Below are 14,530 nucleotides of genomic sequence, written 5' to 3'. Positions count from 1 at the left end.
TGTACAACAGAACACTAGACCACACAGACAACAATCCTAATTCTGAAAACATTTGTCCATCGAATGTTTCAGTCCAAATAGAGCTGTTAGCAACAAATGATTCAGGTCAATGTATACAACATTTGTAGCCCTTTATGTTTTTGAAAATACAAGATTAGAGTTTAATTTTGACAAGTTCTTTGGTTGCTTGCCAGTAGTTCCTTACTTTAGGAATAATTGTCTTTTAGCCTTCTTAGTGTTCCATGCAAACATTTCCTCTCCTTGTTTCATTTCCATGATAAAAAATGCTTCATAAACAGAAAGGAATCATCATCTTCACTGTTTAATCATACCAACTTAAAAGGGTTAAGCTCCATTAACTGTGTTCTGAGAAATATAGTTTTTAAAAGAGCCAACAATTGCAGTGGTGTTTAGAGAAACAAATAAACCAGAGAGGATCACAGTTTAATGCATATTGCTTTGCGAATACAGCCCTTTTATCCTAATGCTCTAAATTCATCTAAAGAGCACTATTTAGGTAAATTGGGGGGAAATAAGTGTTCTTCCTTCTCAAATAATTTTTAGTTTGTGTTCTGTTCACATATGCAAAAAATATAAATGTTGAAGTTTAATGTGGGACTGAACCTGATCATTGTGAAAAGAAAAACAAAGCAAAAATCAAGTGATTTTGGACTTCACTGCTTACAAGTCTGCCAGAGTGATGGGTATTTTATGAGAACTAGGGAAAAATTAGGAAGTTTTTCAATAATGAGATCGCCATAGTTCTTTTCTGTGGTTTGCAATATTTGTGCTGAATGTGAGATGAATAATACCAAGGCATGGAGCAATTTTGTAATTGCCTTTCGCCTGTATTTCCCAAGAGATTTTTATTCTCTGCTAGGAAATGAATACCAATGAAACACAGAGGAGTAGGTCCATTTTCATATCCTAAGAAACTGCTGCTTCCTTTTAGCATGTGTGAAATGTCTTCTCTAGTATCTCTCTAATGTTTATGCCTGTTCAGAATATGATTTCCTTTGATACAAAAGGAAATCTTCAGAATAATATTGTAATCCGATGTCTCTCATTGAAAAACTATTTGAATCCAAGTAAATATCTTTTCTTGTCTAAACTACTCACCAAGTGGCTAACATACTTCTCCACAGGTCCTCAAAAGTGATTTTGAAATCTAAATGCACTTTTGTTCCTTCATTACCAGAGTGTCCACAATGAGTTTCTATTGCTTTTAAGACTGAAGATACCATGTCCTTTTACTCTCTGAACTTCCAGCTACACTGGACTCCTTTCCCTACTTCCTTTTAAATTAGTGTGGAAGTCAAACACTAGAAATGTTATCTTATGTAATATGTAGCATCTAAGTCAATATGTCAAGAAGCTATTTTTCCCTCGCATCTGTAGCTGGTCTACCTGGACATTTCTAGAAACATACTGCATTTTCTTCACGCTATATAACAATTGTATTGAGTTGAATTGGTATTTGAATAATGAAAGTTTTATGCCAATTATGGTGAAAGGTCATTGAGTAAAATGATCTTCTTTTATAACTTCTTATTCCATGACCTAAGAAATGGAATGGCTAAGAATAAAAGACCTTTTTTTTTTTTTTTTTTTTCCTGAGACAGGGTTTCTCTGTGTAGTTTTGGTGCCTGTCCTGGATCTCACTCTATAGACCAGGCTTGCCTTGAACTCACGGAGATCCACCTGACTCTGCCTCCTGAGTGCTGGGATTAAAGGCATGTGCCACCACCGCCCGGCTAAAAGACCTTTCTTAAGTTAATGCAGCTTAAATAGATGTATTTTACTGCACTCTTTTTCTCCCAATTTATATGAATTTGTAACGAATGAGTGTGTTTGGGCTTGAACTTATAAGCTATTTTGAACAAGGTATCTTCCCTGATTATTTTTCTTATGTATTCCATTTGTTTATATGTTCTTTCTAAAAAAGCAAATGAGGGCTGGAGAAATGGTTCAGTCAATAAAATGATTTCCAAATGTGATGCTGTGGGATGGTCTGTATGTCAAATGTATTGCTCTCATTGGTCAATAAATAAAACACTGATTGGCCAGTAGCCAGGCAGGAAGTATAGACGGGACTAACAGAGAGGAGAATTGAGAGAACAGGAAGTCAGAGGGAGACACTGCCAGCCTCCGCCATGACAAGCAGCATGTGAAGATGCCGGTAAGCCATGAGCCCCGTGGCAAGGTATAAATTTATAGAAATGGATGAATTTAAGATGTAAGAACTAGATAGCTAGAAGGCTGAGCCTTTATGCCAAACGGTTTAAATAATATAAGCATCTGTGTGTTTATTTTATAAGTGGCCGTTGGACTGCTGGGGCTTGGTGTGACCTGAGAGAAAACTCTCCAGCTACACTGTGACACTAGGAAGTGGAAAATTAACTGATGAGTTACTACCATCAGTCTAGTCTGTGGGCATGTATATGGGGCATTTTCATGATTGATAACTTATGTAGCAGGGTTCAATTCATATGTATAGTGCCATCCATAGGCAGTTAGATAAAGGTTATTTTAAAGGCAATGGAGTCTGAGCATGGGAGTAAGATGGAATTCTAGGTAGGTGTTCCCTTCAAGGCCTTCTCCATATGACCTACTTCTACAGCGATATCCCTGCCCCAAATAATCTATAGATTCCCCAAATAATATCTACTGGTGATCAAGTTCAAACATATTAGCCTTTTATGGACATTTCCTATTCCAACCTTAACATTCTTCAGCATTTTCTGTAGGTTTACAGATCAATTTTACTTTCTGTTTGGGAATTCAAAGATTGTACCTAAAGGGCTGTTTTTGGAGGGGAATTAATACTTGTTGAAGTTCTTTGAGAATTTCCTATATAAATAAACTGCACTTATATCATCAGCTCTACTCTTTTCTCTCCCTCTACTCCTCCCATGTTCACCTACAAATCAAATCACAAATTCAGTCTCTTCAGTATGTATGTATGTATGTATGTATATATATATATATATATATATATATATATATATATGCACAAACATATATGCATATAAAAGCCTCATTAGTCTCATTAGTGCATCTGTACATGGGTTAGCCTAGGCAGTTCGTACCAATCTGGAAACTAATTAGGAAATATATCTCTGAAGAAAATTGACTTTTCCTCCCTAAGCAACTGTTGACTGCTTTTAGCTCTTCACATTGGTATGGAAACATAAGGAGATCTCCCTTAATCATGTTGGTATGTAGATTGGTCTTGCTCAGGCAGTCATACAGATGAGAGTTTATGGTATAGCATCCATTTCAAATCTAGAAGACATTGTAATACACCATTTACCCTATTCCTAAGGCTTTTAACATTCCACCTCCTCCTCTGGGATGTCAGCTGACACTTGAGTATAGAGGTTGTGTTATAGATATTCTATTTGGGAATGGTTATCTGAAGTCACTTTTTCTCCATAGTTTGACAGCTGTCATTTTTTGTAATCACCAATTTCCCTATTGGTATGTATGTAATAGTTAGTGTTTTGGATAAATAGTAAATATTACAAGCTAAATTTTAAGCTAAATGTATCTTTAAATGATTATAATTCTCTTTTTGGAGTCATTCAATGGATCCAATTGTATCATATAAAAGGTTCCCTGAAACACACAAAGTGACACATTGAACACTGATATTTAATGCCCACCAAGATTTAATTCCAGCACTAGGAAGCAGAGGCAGGCCAAGTAAGTTCTAGGACAGCCAGAACTGTTATACAGAGGCACCCCATCTCAAAAAAATATAATCAAAAGAAAACAACTACAATAGAAATTCCACAAAAAATAACAAAAGAAAAGAAGAGGAATACTGAGATTTATGCTCTATCTATGAAGAAAAACAAATAATTTAAACCAAAAAGGCTTCCCACCTTCTCCCTTTAGACAATAGACCTGTCTGTCTAACCTATCAGTTCTTTTCGACTCAGCTCAATGAATTCATAAAAAAGCTCATTTTTAATCATCTCCCATGTTGAAGTTCTCTCACTGCAGACTTCATATTTGCTTAGTGTAATGCTTTTTAAAATGTAAAATTGTTCACATCTGAAATTAATTTATTATTGGCCTAAAGTGTATAGTTAACGTGTGTTTGTGTGTGTGTGTGTGTGTGTGTGTGTGTGTGTGTGTGTGTGTGTGTGTAAAAGTAATTAATGAGAACTAGCTATGGAAGACAGCAAGGAAAGGTTGTGCATGGAAGATTTTGGAGGGAGTGATGGGAAGTGAGAAATAATGTAAATATAATTTCAAAAGTTAAAAATGCATCTTCCAAAATCTAATACTGCTATTCATTTCTGGTTACTTACATTGTTCCCTGGTATATTTCTGTCAGTTTTCTTTGTTAGGGTAAATGACACCTGATCATATAAATTTATAGTTTTAAATTTTACTTGCTTTCTATTTATGCAATGGAAATGCTGATTCTTTCCAAAGGCATATGCAGGGACTATTGGGGGAAAAGCAAATTCATTTTCCTAAATTGTTTTTTAATGAAAGTATCTTATTGAATGGAGAAGGCCTATGGAAATTCTTTAGGATGATTCATATAGTTAGGAGCTATTATTTTGGCAAGAACAGTTCAAAAACACAGCTTCTTAATTGATTATTTCATATGTAAGGCAGAGAGGATAGACTTCTGAAAATAAAGATGGCTTACTAAGATTGCATATTCTCTTGATGATTGGGTGATTTAGTCTTGAGTATTTATGAAGTTTTAGCAACTAGAAGATACATGAAGTTTTCTTCATAATCTCTTATTGACAGTTGGATTTTGAAAGCAATTTTCATGCCCACCTGCCATACAGAGTATCTTCAAAATTGTCTTCTGAAACCCAGTAGGACAGGGAGTCCCGACTAGAAGAAAACCATAATGTTATCTTGGTACTGTGAAGAGATAACAGCTACAGAGAATGAAACAGAAATAACATTCAAGTATCCTATTATTAGCAGGAAACCGCACATATGACACAAACAAGATTTAATCCATCAAAATGTCTAAGTCACCTTGGTACTGCCACCCTGTTTTATATTTAGCTGATAAAACTGAAGAAAGTTGCAGTGTTGTGAGCACTTGGGAGTCCACATTGTCTATTCTAAAAAAAAAAAGTTTCAATTCTCTCAGGAGTATCAATATATATTTTTAAATCTCAATATGCTTTAGAAATGTTTCTTCATATTCAATATGAACTTCTTTCCAATATTGGATTTTGCTAATTCATTTAGGTTGGTTTTATCTGGATCAGTCTCATTTAGAAATGTATTCTACATGCCCAAATTAGGATATATTAACCATACACTTTTTAATTATATATATATATATATTTGTTTTGACTATTTGAAATATGATGCCTAAATATTGTTTTAGATGGACAGATGTTGAGTCATATGACCAAGTGTTCCTGTGCTGTATGTTATATATTTCTAAACATGTTTGAGAAGGAATCTTCTAGAAATGACTCATTTTGTGCTGGGCAGTCTTACATTCTCCTATGATAACATTGAGAAACTGTCGTGATTCATATAACTAAACACAACAGGGATTCTCAACAACCCCCAAACTTCCCCATTTCAGAGCAAATCTAAAGTTCTGTGTGTAGTCAGAAGTTTACTTGTGTCTCTCCCGGTCCCACAGGTGCTCAGACCCAGTTAAACACACAGAGGCTTATATTACTTAAAAACTGTATGGCCTATGGCAGGCTTCTTGCTATCTAGCTCATATAACTTAAACCATTTCTATTAATCTATAAGTTGCCATGTGGCCGTGGTTTACTGGTACTTTACATCTTGATTCTCCTGGTGGTGCATTGTCTCACCCTCCTTTGCCTTTCTCTTCCTGTTTCTGTCTTGGATTTCCTGCCTGTACATATAGAAAGATATCCCACAGCATCTGTGAATTGGTCCATGATTCTGACATTTCTGTCAACCAACCAGTATTCCTGTTTTCTTACTTTGTCTTCTACTTCTCTCCAACTTACAGTGTTCTATCAATACAGAGATGTCCTGACATATATGATGTTTCATATTTAGTCAAGAACCTCCCTTCATTTCTTCAGGATCCATCATTTCTGACATTCCTTCATGTAAGATTAATGCATGATTTACCTTATATAACAATTACTCGATCTTTTTGTACTTTTTATACAGGAATTCAGGAGACATGACAGAGGTTATAGCCCTGCACTGTGTATGATCAAATAGAGGTTGAATGAAGACCTCCTGGTTAATTTTATATATATATATATTACTTTCTAAGATCTCTTATAGTCAAGTTAGTGACCATACACTCAGCCTGAGGTCTTTGAAGTTTATATCTTTCTACAATGCTTGATAACTTAATTATCAAGGATGAAATACTTTACTTCCTTAAATGAGGAACATGAAAGGATTGTCAGGGAGTTCCTCTAGACCTTGTGAACAGTCACTAAGGTTTGCTTTTCGTAGATCATTCTTCAAACTTTTAACAGTTACCTAAGTTAATATCCTTTCATTGAATTGTTTGGAGGAATATTAAAGAATAAAATTTAATTTTTCTATATTAAATACTCCTTGCATGTATATTTTAATTTTATTGAAATATGGAGATTATTCTTTGACTTCTCTTATATTGAATTATCACTCATTTGGACATACCTATTAATATAAAAGTTTAAAATCATCCTAAGCTTGGACTTGCCCCTGCCTAGTGACATCTTTCTACTGATGTAAATTCTTTTTCTAGATGCAAGTGCTTGTTTTTATTTTTTCTTGCAGGAAATGAAACCCCTCAGCTGACTAGCTCATATTATTATAGAATAATAAGTTGATACAGTAAATAGGAAAAAAATAGATGTTTTACACTTACTTATCAGAATAAAATTATTATAGATATTTTTCAAAGACAATACTCTCCAAGCCATTGTTTCATAATTATTTTCAAGTATTTTGTTGAGAAGAAAATTACTCCTTAGTTGAGGTGAGTTTAATTGTTTGCAACTTACTCTTCCTACAGAAGCTCTTTTAGATAGCTCAGTTAAAAAGTAAGCCATGGGATATTAGCGCAAAATTCAGAAGCCATGTAAAAGAAACACATTCTGGGTATGGTAATACACTGATAACTGCAAAACTCAGGAGACAGAAATAGGTGGGTCCCTCAGTATCGCTACCCAGCTACCTGGTGAGCTCTAGACCACTTAGAGATACTACATGGAAAAAAGAAAATGTTAGTAGTACAGTAGGAAAGACACACAAATTTTCCTATGACCTCTATACTCACGCCCTCCCATGTATCATGTACATCGGCACACACATTGTCTCAAGATAAAAATAAGTAAAACATTTCTTTCAACAAGAGTATCAGAGATATTTGGATATCTGATTTCCTTTTGAGAATCGTGGTTTTGTTCTTGCTTATACCAAATAATGTTCTTAGACGAAGTGATACAATACTAGTCATTCTTGCAAGAGAACCATATAAACCATCGGAGTAAGCAGTGAACAGTAGATGGAGCTTCTGGATAAAGCTTTTGATGTCCTTGAGTGTGCAATGCCAGTACTGTTTTTATAATATGTCAGTGTTGTCAGAGTATGTGGATTTCTTCTTCTGTTGGAAAGGCTAGGACAGAAATTAGATGTGGGGCTGAGGTATATGTTAAGGAAAGAATTTGAAAAAAAATCAGTACTGGAAAATTTCAAAGTCAGGAGTCAGGTTTGGTGAATTTGGATGCAAACTACTGCTCTTCATGCTGCATGACTTGCTTTTGTGTTTAGGACCTGTTGTGTGTAAATATGGATAAATAAATATCCATATTTAATGATGACTGTTCTCTTAGGGAAAATTGTTAAGATTACATATGGTAATTCACCAAAATGTATAAGGGCATGCAACATCTTGAGCTTATTGAAATACATCTATTCTATTTAAATGTATGCACTGTTTTATATAACATTCAACTAATTTGCCATGTGATACATTTAAATGTTAATTTCTTTCTCATGAGCTATTGGCCACAATTATTTCAAGTACAAAGAGAAAAAGAGACATTGAAAAGTTAATTTAAATGTATCAATACCCACTTGCATTTAATGACTATAATTAGATTTATATTACATAATAAATAATTCAAATGCTAAAATGAAACTATCCCAGGCGGGAGAGAAGACTCGATGGGTGCTTTCTCTGAAAGCATAGATAGTTTTTAATGCAAGGTTTTAGGCTCAATAGACTAACAATGTGTAGTTTCTAAGATTCAGGTGATTAACAGAAAAAGGCTGTTAATTGACTAACAATGTCTGGATATTATTAATCACATAAAATGTATTCTTTGTCTTTTCCTTAAATCTCACATTAGTTTAATTTCTTCCTTTTTAGCTATCCCTTAAAGAGATAGCCAGAACTTTTTACAACCTACAGCTTTTGTCAGTCACCAATTAGGCTGACCAAGTTTTTGCCAAATGCTACTTTTATCAGAATACTTGTCCCTGAGAGTTTACTTTGTCGTTTTTACTAACAAGTTCTTAATGAATGGAGGAAAACATACAAAAAAAAGATGGAAAGAACTAAGTAGAATAATGAGAGACCAGAAGAAGGGACAGAGAGGAGCTAAGTTTGAGAACAGAAAAGAAGCTGTGTAGATAGAATTGAATTAGAAGAATAATGTGAATGCAGCAAAAAATTCAGTGTGCTTAGATTCATTTATTATCTCTCATTAGATTCCCCTCTGGCTGTTAGATTCTTCCATGGACCCTGGGAGAAAGCAATGGGGGCTGGACATCTATAGTTTTTGATACTTGAGAGACACAAAAAATGATAACAGGACACAAAATGAAATCATGTGATAAGTAACTTGAATATTGGTTTTTAAAGGAAGCCAAAAATATACTCTTTATTTTGTTGGAATAAATAATTGAATATTTTGTTTTCTTTTCTGTTCTGTTTTACTGTTCACCATTAGATCCAGATACAAATAAGGAATTTATGACTTTTGACCGTTTGTTTATTTGTTTTTGAGACAGTATCTCACTATGTAGCTCTAACTGTCCTGAAACTAACTATGTAGACCAAAATGGATTCAAACTCACAGAGATCTGCCTGTGTCTGCTTCTGACTGCTGATATAAAGATATGCACCACTGCACCAGGCCAGGAATCTATTACTCAATGGCCAGCTAATCTACTATTTTTATGTGGGAAAAGATCAAACCAAGCATACACTTAAGAAACAAACAGCATATATTTGTGGTGCATAGTACTAGGTAAATATACAGTATTTCTTCTCTGTCATCAACTTACAGGAACTATTTATCACCATTGCGACTGTGTGATGTACAAGGAAATAGAAAACTACTTGATAGTAAACTTTCTGATGTGTTGATTGCAAAGATGTTTAAATTTTAAGCACAGTAGCTTATTTTTTGTTAGATAAGCATACTACCAAATGTGTCTTCAAGTACTACTTTAATAACAGAATTTGTATACTTTATTGTACAGATTCACTTATAACTATTAAAGACGGTATGTGCATTTTCTCCAAATCTATAGATGATCTAAGTCTAGAAGTATATATAAATTTATCAATTAAGTAAAGCATTAAATATGTATCCATGACTTATTTATTGAGGGATATTTGTGGTTATTTTATTCAAACCAAGTACATAAAAATGGTTCAAAGTATTAAATATAGTGCAGGATACCATAAGCCAACCAATTTTATATCATTACATTTCTATTTATGGTTATTTTAAGATTTAATATCACTTGTGTTTTTTGCACATTGTCTAAGATTCTCTATACATATAGGAGCAAATTCATTATTCAAAGTTTGGCCAAACAATATTGCATTACAGCCTTAATGCATGTAATCAGATATTTCAAATTTCATTGACAATCAATTGAAGTTATAATTCATCTATTATTCTAATCATTATTTCTTGAAAAATCCATTTTTTATGCACTATTAAATGACAAAATTCCTACACGTGTAATACTATTTTTATTTTCAAACATTACTTATTTTCCATGTTGGGAAATCCTATTCTTTCTCATCTATCAATATTATTTTCTTTTTTTTTATTCAGCACATGCATTTTTCTTATTAACACATGGTTGCATTTCTTTTCACTGTCTCTTCTTAAGGAAACAGGTAATAATTAATTCTAGAGTTAAGCATGTATGACCCTGTCATGGGAAGATGGGAATAGGTTGCCTCAGTTTCCATGTCCCAATGTGGAAGCAGTTCCATTAAGCCCTATAATAACAGATCACAGAAAGTAAAATAGAAAAGTCATTATTAAAATTTGTCAGTGGATATATTTATGATGCAATTTAAACACAGGTAGATGGATATTAGATGTTATTTGATAACATTCTTAGCCTTCCAATGTTAGAGAATAGAATTTTATTAAGTGATTACATTTCAAATATCTTTTTTTAACTTTAATTTTTTAATTAAGAAATTTTTTATTCATTTTACATACCAATTGCAGATTCCCCTTGTCTCTCCTCCCTCGCCTTCAGCCCCCCCCCCACCCAGCACACCTCCCACTCCCGCTTACAAGAAGGTAAGGCCTCTCATGGGGAGTCAGCAGAGCCTGGTACATTTAGTAGAGGCAGGTCCAAACCCCTGTCCCTGTATCATGGCTGTGCAAGTTGTCCCACCACAGGTAGTGGGAGGTAGTGGGCTCCAAAAAGCCAGCTCATGCTCCGGGGATGGATCCTGATCCTACTGCCCGGGGGACCCTTAAGCAGACCAAGCTATACAACTGTTTCCCTTATGCAGAGGGCCTAGTCCAGTCCCATGGAGTCACCACAGCTGTTCATGAGTTCCCACTAGTATGGTTTGGTTGTCTTTGTAGGTTTCCCATCATGATCTTGATGACCTTTGCTCATAGATCTGTCTTCTCTCTCTTCGACTGGACTCCTAGAGCTTGGCCTGGTGTTTGATTGTGGATCTCTGCATCTGCTTCCATTAGTTACTGGATGAAGGCTCTATCGAACAGTTAGGGTATTCAATAATCTGATTACTGGGGTAAACCAGTGCAGGCGCCCTTGCCACCCACTATGTTAGTAGTCTAAGCTGGAGTCATTGTTGTGGATTCCAAATATCTTCATCTGTTTTTGTTTGTGTGTTTTTTTTTGTTTTTGTTTTTGTTTGTTTTTTTTTTTTTACATTAGGTATTATACAAACGTAGGCTAGGACTGCATTTTTGCTGGCTTAAAGTGGGCCTGAAAGAAATGGCCATTGGGGTATGTCATGAGAAATTTTCTGAACTCACCTTAGCCATTGAAGTCCTTTTTTTTTTTTTTTTTCAGTTCATCAGCCTCTACAGGCAGTGTCCTGTAAGCACACTTCTAACAGACAGCACACTCTTCTCCCTTGACTTGAAACGTGCTGCTGTTTCTCATTCCTCTTAAATTACTGTGGATACCTTAGTATACTTGCTAACAGATTGGGTAAGTCAAATTGTGTTCTCAAGAAAATATGTTGAAACTTTAATTTACTATATTTTAATTAAAATACAATTGCATTATTTTTCTATTTCCTTTTCCTCATGCAAATTACTTTAATGTTTGTTCTATCTCAAAATTGCCATCATTTTTTCTCTAGTAGTTATTGTTTTACACATACAAACACACACACACACTACACACACTCACATACACTATATCTCATGAATATGACCTTCTATAGATATAGACTCTTGCACTTGCAATCAATTTAAGACAAGATTTGTCATGAAAAGGTGCAGAGACAGATGTATGTTGGTGGTGGAGGAGTGGCAAGAAAATATTTGTGATAATGGGGGCAGTAATGAAGTGATATTTCTATAAACAAAAGATTTGCAAGATGACCGTCTTAGTGACTTGTCTAGTGGTGTGATAAAACACCATAACTAAGGCAATTTAAAAGGGAAAGTGTTTGTTTGAGAGTTTACAGTTTCAGAGGTACTCTATGACCAAGTGGTGGAGAGTGCAGCAGCAGGCAATCAGATACAGATCTGGAGTAGGAGCTGAGAGCTCACCTACTGAGACAAAACCACAAGGTGAAGTGAAACATTGGGAACCTGCGGGCATTTACACACCCCCATCAACAAGTCCACACCACCTAATCCTTCTGAAGTAGTTCTCCCAAATGGAGATGGAGAATTCAAATGTAAGTGTCAATGAGTTCCATTCTCCTTCAAACCACCACTATGATTAACACATCTAGTAGTGAGCAGAAAGACAAAGGACAGATTCCTCCTCCTGGTAAAAATATGCCAACTCATGAGGGAGGATCGTGGGGTTGTCAACCTCATTCTGGAATGCTTGAATTTAGAATGAGAGAGAAGAATTTTATTTTATGCCACCTAGTTTTATTAAGCCAGCCTCAGGATACTAATACAGTGCCATTGAACAGTCTTTAATATCTACCATCATAATATGAAAACACTCAAAAATAAAGACAGGTCATAGTGAAGATAAGTCTGCCACAAGTTTAGCAGGCAATCTGGACACTGGGCAATCATTCTGGTTTTAACCAGAGGCATTTTGTTTGTTTTATTTCTTTTTTTGTTTTTAGCAATCTTTTCTCCTTAAAATCAATTTTGTTCAAAGCAAAAGAGTATTATTTCTCAGTATCAGAAATTAAAATTCCAGATGAGATTTTTTGTTTCTCAGGTTATCCTCATTCAATCTTATTTTCTATCCTCATATCTGATTGAAATGAAAATCAGGAATAATAATAATAATAATAATAATAATAATAATAATAATAATAAATAATCTCATTCATTTGTAATTAACTAAGATGAAAGTAAATGCCTCCATGTTTTGAAGGATAGTCATTTACATGAATTTGTCACATGCAAACTCTTATGTAATGTGGAGGCCATTTGAAGTTTGTAGAAAATATCTGAATTAAGGGGAGTTTAGAAGTAAAGAGCTGGAGTGTGAGGCCTAACCACTGAGGTAAATCAAAATAAGCACTAAGGCTGGAAAAAAAATCAGTAGGGCCAGGGGAGATATTGTAAATTCAAGAATTTTCCCCATTGAAAAATAAATAAAACAAAGACAATTCAGGATCAATGGAGCCAGGTTAAATTGGCTTGGACTGCTTTGCACTGGGGACCAATGAAGGAAAATCAGAGCTGGAAGTTGTGTTGGTTTATTCTTAATTATTTCTTCTTTCTATAAACTAAGCATTACTCTCTTAGCTCCTTTTTGATATCGACAAACTGCATTTTCAAGTGTCCCATTCTTCTAAACATGATTCCTCACAAGAAACAATAAAATGAAGCAAATCCCATGCTTCTTGTTTACCCAGCTCTGTCTAGATTGTGCTTTTCTATACAGCTGCGCAGGTTATTTTTATTTCACACTCTTTGAAATATATTTTTCTATATTTGCTGATTTGATGCTATAATTTTCTCTTAATCCTGAGGGGCAGTTGTGTTACCCCATTCAGTTTGATTTTGGTTCTTACATTTTCTAAGCCGTGTATACCCTCCCCGTGCTTGGCTCTCCATCCCTACCCTCCAGATGAGATGCCCTTCATCCGCTCACACATTGTAGCAGTCTTGATTTCCTTTCTCGTCTGAAACTTTTATCCCTACTTTCTGTCAACTGATCTCTTTGAGAACGTTCCCTTGCCAGGGGACCCATCAGATAGCAACTATGAGTGAATAGCTTTCAAATTGATATCTCTAATCCAGAAATTACTGTTTTATTAATTCATTGTTTCCCAATTAACTTTAAAGTGAACATGCTCATGTAGGAATGTGTCTAGTTCATGAATATAACTTCTCTTACATTCAATAGATTTCTTATAAAATAAATATGTATTTATGAAAGCTGCACTTCGTTTATCCTTGCCAACATTGTCATTTTAGGTGACTTTTCTCTTTGTCATTATAATATCTTCATTATTGGATCCTTTGTGCCCAATCTTGTTGCTTTAATCCCTTCCACCTTCCTATAACAATATTATAATCTTACTACATCTCCACTATGCTTTAAAATTTTCCAGTGTTTCTCAAACAACCTTAGAATCAAGTACAAACTCATGCCGGGCTGTGGTAGCACACGCCTTTAATCCCCGCACTAGGAAGACAGAGTCAGGTGGATCTCTGTGAATTTGAGGCCAGAGTGAGTTCCGGGAAAGGCTCAAAGCTACGTAGAGAAACCCTGTCTCAAAAAAACAAAAACAAACAAACAAAAAAAAAAGTACAAACTCATGAAATGTCAAGGCATGCAGCACTGTTCTGAACCAATACCACACTCCCAGCCTTATCATTTTGGAACTTGCCTCAGGAATAGAACATAGTACCAGGATAAGGGAGTTTATTTTCTTTGCATTTAGAAAAGACTCCAGCAGAAATGCCTAGATGTCCCTTAAAAGATCAATAGATAAAGAAAATATATATGCCATACAGATTTATCCATCAACATAAGAGAATAAATATGTTGCTTTTAAAAAATGATAAAAAATGGATATAACCATATTCAGTAAAGTAATCTAGACTTGGAAAAACAAATACCATATGTCATATCTGATATATAGACT

The 14,530-nt window shown here is 34.8% G+C and overlaps 1 protein-coding gene across 2 annotated transcripts in view; it reads left to right on the top strand.

Moving 5' to 3' along the window:
* The window catches only part of Cdh18 (cadherin 18), an 845,179-nt gene that overhangs the window by 195,760 nt on the left and 634,889 nt on the right, over window positions 1-14,530 (top strand). The window contains exon 2 of one of the 2 annotated variants that reach the window (XM_052743063.1): window positions 11,299-11,439. The exons of the other annotated variant lie outside the window; for it this stretch is intronic. The gene's annotated coding sequence lies outside the window, so the exon portion shown is untranslated. The remainder of the gene's footprint in view (window positions 1-11,298; window positions 11,440-14,530) is intronic. 2 annotated transcript variants of the gene reach the window in all.

This window comes from Peromyscus californicus, unplaced genomic scaffold (assembly GCF_007827085.1).
Source record: "Peromyscus californicus insignis strain IS unplaced genomic scaffold, ASM782708v3 Scaffold_18__1_contigs__length_77618521, whole genome shotgun sequence".
Lineage (NCBI taxonomy): Eukaryota > Metazoa > Chordata > Mammalia > Rodentia > Cricetidae > Peromyscus > Peromyscus californicus.
This window is presented reverse-complemented; position numbering and strand designations above follow the sequence as displayed.